The sequence below is a fragment of the Capsicum annuum genome, chromosome 1 (assembly GCF_002878395.1).
Source record: "Capsicum annuum cultivar UCD-10X-F1 chromosome 1, UCD10Xv1.1, whole genome shotgun sequence".
NCBI lineage: Eukaryota > Viridiplantae > Streptophyta > Magnoliopsida > Solanales > Solanaceae > Capsicum > Capsicum annuum.
The window spans coordinates 130,934,523-130,942,615 of NC_061111.1; the positions used below are offsets into that span (position 1 = coordinate 130,934,523).

Here is an 8,093-nt window from a genome sequence, read left to right on the forward strand (position 1 = left end):
CTATTTGTATCTTTCTCTTTATTTTGTTCTTCTTCTGTTGTTGTCATGCTTGTAAGTTCGTCTTTTATAGCTATTTCATATTTTTTTTAATAATTCTATAGGTGTTAATTTAGTTGTAGTTGTTGATGATGTTTCTTCTGTAGGTTTGTCAGTTCTTAATACTCTTTTACTATTTTCAGTTAGATTTGAAAACCATAATTTCACTGTTCCTATTATTGTTCTTTTTATATATTCCGGTGCATCTGTTACATTTATATTATTATCTAATAATTGTTTTGTCATATATCCTATCCATAATTATATTATTTTTTTTGTATCTATTACACAATCTAAGTCTAAAAAGTTATAATTTTTATTAACTATTTGTTTTGGTGTCCATTTGTCATATTCATCCTTTAGATTATATCTTTAAAACTTATTCTTATAATAAGTAGGTTTTCTTATTTTTGATGTTCTAGGTATTATATTTTCATCTTCTATTTTATCAAGAGTATTTATTTCTGTGTTTCTATTTTCTATGTTTTCTTCATTAATTACTTCTTGTTTTTCATTGATTTCTAAATTTTTTGTATTTGTTAAGATTTCTGGATATGTTTCACTATCTTCTGAATCATAATTATCTGTTTCTTCAATATCTATTGTAATTATTTCTAATTTTTTTTTTAAATTGATTTATCTCGCTTAATAATTTTTATTCTTTATCCTTTTCTTCTTTTTCTTTTTGTCTTTTTTCATACAAATCTTTTAGCATTTGTAGTTCTTTTTCTAATTCCGCAAACCTACTATTTTTAGTTTCTTCTATTTTTCGTATTTTTCTGTAGTTTGTTGTTTTATTTTTTCTATTTCCTTTTTTCTATCTATTTCTTCGTTTTCTCTTTCTATCCTTACCATAGCTGCTAACTTATCTTCTAATTTTAATTCTTCTTTTTCTAACATTAAATATAAATGTTCACTTATTTTCTTATACCTTGTTCCTAGATTAGAAAATAATATTTTTATTTTTAATCCTTCATGGTTTTCATATATTTTTTCATCTATTATAGATTCTTCTTTGTTCATTTTTATTTAATTGTTAATAAATCATGTTGGTATGTATATTCTAGATTATCTATTGTTGATTCTAAATTTGATATTTCTTATTTTTGTGCATTTATTGAGTTTTTACTAACTCCGGCAATTATGTTATATTATATTCTTTTTATCCTTATTTTTAATTCTTTACGTGTTTCAGATATTATTTGCTTTAATTCTTTATATTTTGGTAATTTTTGTACGTTATTCATCTAAATAATATTTTGGGGGATATCTAAATCTAGTTTTATCAAATAAATCATAATTAATAAATTTATCAAATAAATACAAATATATACCACTTCCGTAACTTTAAAGAACATGAGCTCTGATACCAATTGTAGGGGATACGAATTTAGGCGCGGTAACTTTACTAGATAATAAAAGAACTGAAACAAAGGAAACGAATAAGAATAAAGTGTATTCCAGAAAATGGTATGTTAGGATCAGATTCATTAAGAATAGTATGACTTAGACTATCCTTCATGTTTATGCTGCTTATTTGAAAATAATGTAAGTTGTTTCCGTTTAGAAGCATTGATGAAATATATAATAATAATAATAATAATAATAATAATAATAATAATAATAATAATAAAGACTGTTTTTCCTAGGGGGACAATTACTGTTGATCAACACTAAAAAACTCGTTTTACTTATTGTTATAATTTATTGGGGCATTTTATACAATAATGATTTAATTGGTGAATACTGAAAACACAATTTTGTATTAACATGATTAACAATTTTTTATAATGAAAAATATCTTCAAGAAGTTCACGAACATTTTGATGTATCAAATTTCCATACATAGATGTGAAGGGTATACTCTGAGACATTTTCAAATGACAGACTTAATTAGATGAATAATTAATAGAAAAATTAAAGCATGAACTATATCGAGGTTAGACGAAATAATTTGATGAACCCACATAAAATTCAAACATAGGAAAATGACGAACAAAGATTATCTATAGTATTTTTAATGACATATTTTATTATTTTGTACTCTTTTTTTTTTTTAAAAAAAAAAAAGATCATGTTACTAAAATTACATTTATGATGAACTACGAAATCATATTCTCCCATTAGGTTAATGGTGTAAAAAAGCACATCTAAACATCTAACAAGAATTTCTTCAATTTTATGTTGTGTGAAAGGTATTAAAAAATCACTAAAAAAATTATGGGAGATTAAAATTGTAATTTTTGAAGGTTTTAAGCCTCGATTATAGCAAATAATGAAGATTTAAACCTCCACAGATTGCAGTCTTAACCTACACAATTTATCTTTTTTTGTTTGGTAGTGAATTTATCCTTTTAAAGGAATTATGTTTTCCTTATTTTCATTTGGTTTCAACTTCTTTTTTCACATTAAGAATCTCAGCCTCCTCAAAAATAGAACAAAGAAAAGATGATATTCTACTTAAAATGTACAATAATATTAATATATTCTGCGAAAAAAGTGTTAGAAATGGTATATCCATAGACCCTTTTCCATGTAGGCAGGAAACCTTATCTTTTCTATCTTCTATAGATATGTAGGAATATTACCATTGCCACCACAGCCACCTAGCCAAGAGAAAACAATCATCGAAGAGGTCCCTATTGTGGATCAGATATAGAGATGAAATGTAGTTATAAAATAAAAAGATAAATATTCCCGATATCTTTTGTTTTCTTGTTTCGCAGAAGTTCTTTTGTTGGTGGGGGGCGAGGGGGCGGGGAGGTTGGGATAAGAAACAACATAATATAGCCACAATCATAAGGCTATAGTGCAGGTAGGACCCTTATCAAAATTTAGCTATTGATTTAGCATTTTATCTATGAGGCTTTTGGTATTTATAAATTGTACGAGTAAGTTGGGAAAAATTGGCAAAACTATTTTGCCATATATTCACTTTTTTTTTTCATTTAATTTTTAGGTTTAGGGTGTAAAAAGTGGAAAAAAATTGAAAAAGTGGGGCCCACACGTGAGCTAAGGGATCATTTCATCATTTTTACAACTTTGCAAATTTAATATAATACACCTAACACCCTCCACTTATTCCAATATTAAAAAAAAACTCTCTCTCCTCTTCAATTCTCTCCAACTCCCGCAATTTCCAACAAGCTCCTCCTAAAACATCATTTTTGTCTCTCCTTCTTCTCCAGCTGCTAAGGGCTCATCGTTGCTTTATAAGGTTAGTGAAAATCAAGTTTCGATTATTTTTAGATCCATTTAATTAATGGATTTCACTGGTAATCGATTCGTAGTAATGTAGGAAATTTATTTATTTATTTTGAATTTGGTTGATTAAGTACTTAAAATATGAGAATTTTATAGGTAATTAGTTTGATTTTGAAGTAATGGTTGATGTTTTACTCGATATTTTTGATAGATTTTTTCGTCGTTCACGGTATTGAATTTTGAAATTTTTGTTAAAAAATTTTGGTTTATTTCTAATTTTTTTAGCAATGAAGTGTTGAATAGTGGGATAATTGTTATTTTAAGAGTTATTTGGCAATTTGATTCAAACAGTGACATGTTTCTGTCCATAGACCCGTGATCTATGAAATGAGAATGCCCTAGATTGAAATCAATTTTTAGACGTATGAAATTCTTTTAAGATATGATTGGTGAAATAGTGAAAATTGAAAGATTAATAGCAAATTAGTTTGATTTGTAGCAATAGTTTATTTTTACCAATAGTTGAGTTTTGATACTTCGTGTTGGATTTTGGTACAGTTATGGTATTTTGTGTAGTGAACTGTTCAATGGTGGGATATTTCTTAGTTTTTGGGGTTTTTCATTCAAGCATTGAGTTGTTTCTGTCAGTAGACTTGTGATGTATGAACTGAAAATGGCAGATTTATTCTGTAGGTGTAGATTATGTTGAAAATAGCTAAGAAAAATATATTGCTAAACACAAAGCTGATAGCGCATCTGATTCTGCTGGTAGCAGTAGACAAAAAAATTGAGGCAATTGAAAATATCTCAAAAAGGAAGAAAATTAAAGAGGAAGAGTTGAAATCAGATCTGAAGTTAAAAGAGATAAGTAGATACATCGATTCTAGTGAAGATGTCGTCGAGTGTAGTGCTAGTGGTGATAGTGAGGAAAATGGAAAAATAGTGTTGATGGGGATAATGATCCCTTGTCTGTGCCAACTTGTTCAAGGTACATTTTTGTAGAGCGGTATGACCTTCGAACTATTATGAAAGAGTTTGGATCTTTCCCGGCAAAGATATTGGTTAGATCAAGAATGGCTGCTTATCGAAAATTTAAGCAAGTTCTTATCAACCAGGACTTGAAGAAAAGATTCAAGCGATCCTCTTTTGGATACCTGAGAAACCTGTCGGAACATCTCAAATTCAATGAGCAGGTGGTCCATTGTTTGCTGTTGTGATGCGTCAAGAATGATAAGATGCGTCATGAGATGTGGTTCTGCGTGAACAATAAGCCTGTTTGTTTTGGCTTGAAGGAGTTTTGTTTGATCACGGAGTTGAACTGCTCATCGTATCCCAGTGAATCAAAATTGAAGAAGGTGTTATAGAACGGGGAGCATTTTTGCTTTAAGATGACGAAAAACAAAAATATTATGGCAATCAACTTTTACACTTTATTAGAGGGAATAAGCAGAACGAGGAATAGAAGTTTAAGTGTTGTTTACTGTGTTCTTGCACACCATGTTGTTTGTAAAAGATATGACAAAGGTTGTCGACACAAAACTGATTCGAATGGTCGATTCTTTGAGTTTCTTCAAGAGTTATCCGTGGAGAAAAGAGACATTTCAACTGACCATGGACTATCTAAATAAGAAAAGTGACCTAAAGAAGCAGAGAAAAGTATTTGATGAGAAGCAGAAGGCATTCTATGCTCTATTCAAAACTTTTTGGACATTCATGCTATCTACCATCAACCCTTTAGTGAGATTATCATAGATTCTTATTTTATTTATACCCTGTCATAGACTCTGAGTCATTTTTTCACTACTGTACTGCTTACAGATTTGGATCTATGAGGCATTTCCTCATCTTGAAAAATTTGCTGAAAAATCAATGGATGAGCCCTTTCTCATTTTTCACATCCTGAGATGGCACACTACAAAAAGTGAGAAGATAATCGAAGGCGACCTATTCAAGCATAAAGGAAAAGTTACCAAGGTATGAATTTATTTTTTATTATGCAATAATACTATTGTTGTATCGAATGTTATGTACTTGTTAATTGATTTTTTGTAGAATGTGCACCAGTACATCATCCCTACTATTCGTGAGACGGAGATGGATTACATGATTACGTTTAAGTCATATACGAACGAGGTAAATAATAACAAAGATTTACAAGGGTGACTGTCCTTACTTTAAATAAGGACAGTGATGATGACGGAGATTTGAGTAGTAACCCTGTTGGAGTACGCATTGGTGATGATGCTTCTCCAAGAATCTCCAAAGATATAGCAGGCACCTCTGTCGATGGGAATCTTCATAAGCGTGTTGCTATGCTCGAGAAAGCGATGTTGGATATTGCTGCCTACATCATAGATAAGAGATTAAAGAAAAAGAAAAAGGATGAGCGATAATATGAGCGAGGTAATGTCAATTAATAATTGATTTAGTTAATGAATTTTCAACTTTAAATATTAGTAACACTTTGTAATATGATGACACAGTGCATATGGACCTTTAGAAATCAGAGAGAAATGAAGAAGAAGAAAAAAAATGAATGAGTTGGTCACTGTTGTAGCAAGAGAGGGAAAAGGGATAAACAAGAAGAAATAGAAGAAGATAAGAGCCAAGAAAAAACTGAAAAAAAAAGTTGCAGAAGAAGAAGCTAAAAAGAAGCAGCAATAGATGAAGAAAAAGATAAGGAAAAAGAAGAAGCTGAGAAAGAAGTAGCAGGTGAAGAAAAAGAAGAAGCTAAGGAAGAAACCATTGTTGTAGGTGAAGAAAATGAAGAAGCTGAGGAAGAAAAGAAAGATAAGGAAAAAGCAGCTGCTGCAAGTGAAGGAAAAAAAGAAGCTGAGAAAGAAGCAGCGACTGTTGCAGATACTAAAAAAGAAGGAGAACAAGATGACAAAGAAGCAACAGTTGCAGATGTTTAAAAAAAAGAGATGAAGCTGAAGATGTAAAGGAAGAAGAAGCAGACAAAGAAGAAGGAGAACAGAAAGAAGAAAAAGAAGAAGCAGACCAAAAAAATGTGGTCATGGATATCGTTGATGAAATCAATAGTCACATTTGTGTTGATGAGGAAAATAGGGGAAAAGACATTTTGAATGATAATATTGTTAATGTGTTGAATGATCAGTTGTTAGGATATGATAAATATATTTTTTATTTGACAAATATGAAAGTTAAAGGATCTATTGGTAGGATATGACAAACATTCTTTTATTTTATGAAATTTGATATGATTTTGCACTGAATCTGCTTTTATCATACTGTATTTTGCATGAAATTTGAATATGCATTGTGTTGTCATAATTGATAGTGTATATAGTTGACATCATAGAACGCATATGTGATCTATCGTATACTGCTTTCATAGTCTATCATTATCATGCTACTCGATTTTAAGTTGATGTGTTGTTTGATCAACTATGATTCTATGAAATACAGTATTAATATTACAGAAAAATAGAGGTATTTTTATGTATTCAATATCACTACATCCATGTTACACTTTTTCAAAGAACGAATACTAGCATTATAGCACATAACATTATTTTTAGGCCATTCTCCCTTTCTTCGATCAAAATTAATTTTTATTTTAGTTGATCCCTCTCCATTTGGTTGTCATGTAGCAATACTTTCAAGTGATCCTTCTGCTCTTCGGCTTCTTTGAACAAAGTCATGAGAAAATCTCTATTTTCTTCGCATTCTCGAAGCCTTTGTAGCAGATTAAATTTTGTCACGTCATAAAAATTTGATATCTGGGGTCCCGAACTCAACGTTGATGGACTGCTTGGAGGTGATACCTTATCAAGCCATTTAAAAAACGAGCATGCGCCAATATCCTATAAAAAAATAATTACATAACAATTTACTTAACTTTATAAAAAAGACATACACAACTCACTTTAGTAATTGCACAATTATAAAATTTGCGATCTGAATTTGAGTCCGTGCGTGACGTCCTCAAGACAGACGCATTTTCATAATGACAAATTAGAGTCTTTTTAAAATTAAATATTTGGGATGCTTGAGACATTGTAGAATTTTAAAATAAAATTAAAGTGGATGAAATAAAATAATGAGGGATGGAAGACATTATATATGAAGTAAAAAGAAGTGTTAACACTGAAGGAATACAAAACTAGCTGTTTGTTACTGTTGAAATAATAATTATATTTTTTGAACTGTTGGTGACACTTAATAGACTATCGTAGATCATGACCTATGTCAGTCATCAAAGAGATACTAAAGTCACTGTAGACACTCGTAATCGCTGGACCCTCAATGATATGTTAAAAAAATACAGTAAAAAATATATTTGTGCTTTGAGGGTCCATTAATTCGCTTGGTATATCGTAGACTTACACCATAAGGAGTGCATCGATTGATCTCTTGATTATTAGTAGACCACGGAGTTCTATGTATACTGCTATAGACTATCACTTGGATGTTGTTTAAAAATGAATAAATAAATTAAAAATAAATGTAATATGAATTTCTACACTATGAAAAGGTATAAACAAGTCACATAATCATATTAGATCTTATACAAATTAGGGATGGTGAATTAAGGAGTGTGTAGATGGGTAGTGGTCGAACAAACAATATCCTAAGAGTAATGGTTGTCAAAGCACAAATATGTTTTGAGGATGATGATTGTTCAACCACTATCTATTCCACATACTTTTTTGATTTGAGGTTGGTGAATGAAGGAGTATGTGGAATGGGTAGTCATCAAATACAATCAATATCCTCAAAACATACTTGTGCTTTGACAAACATTACTCTTAGGATATTGTTAGTTTCGATCACTACGCATCCATACACTCCTTAATTCACCATCTCTAATTTGTATAAGCTCTAATATG

General features: G+C 30.2%; 1 long non-coding RNA gene across 1 annotated transcript; it reads left to right on the forward strand.

Moving 5' to 3' along the window:
- The first annotated feature begins 2,796 nt into the window (after positions 1 to 2,796).
- Positions 2,797 to 5,898, forward strand: LOC124887389. Its single transcript, XR_007045025.1, has 4 exons — positions 2,797 to 3,253; positions 5,059 to 5,214; positions 5,293 to 5,643; positions 5,724 to 5,898. It is a non-coding gene; the product is annotated as an uncharacterized LOC124887389 (long non-coding RNA).
- The last annotated feature ends 2,195 nt before the right edge of the window (positions 5,899 to 8,093 follow it).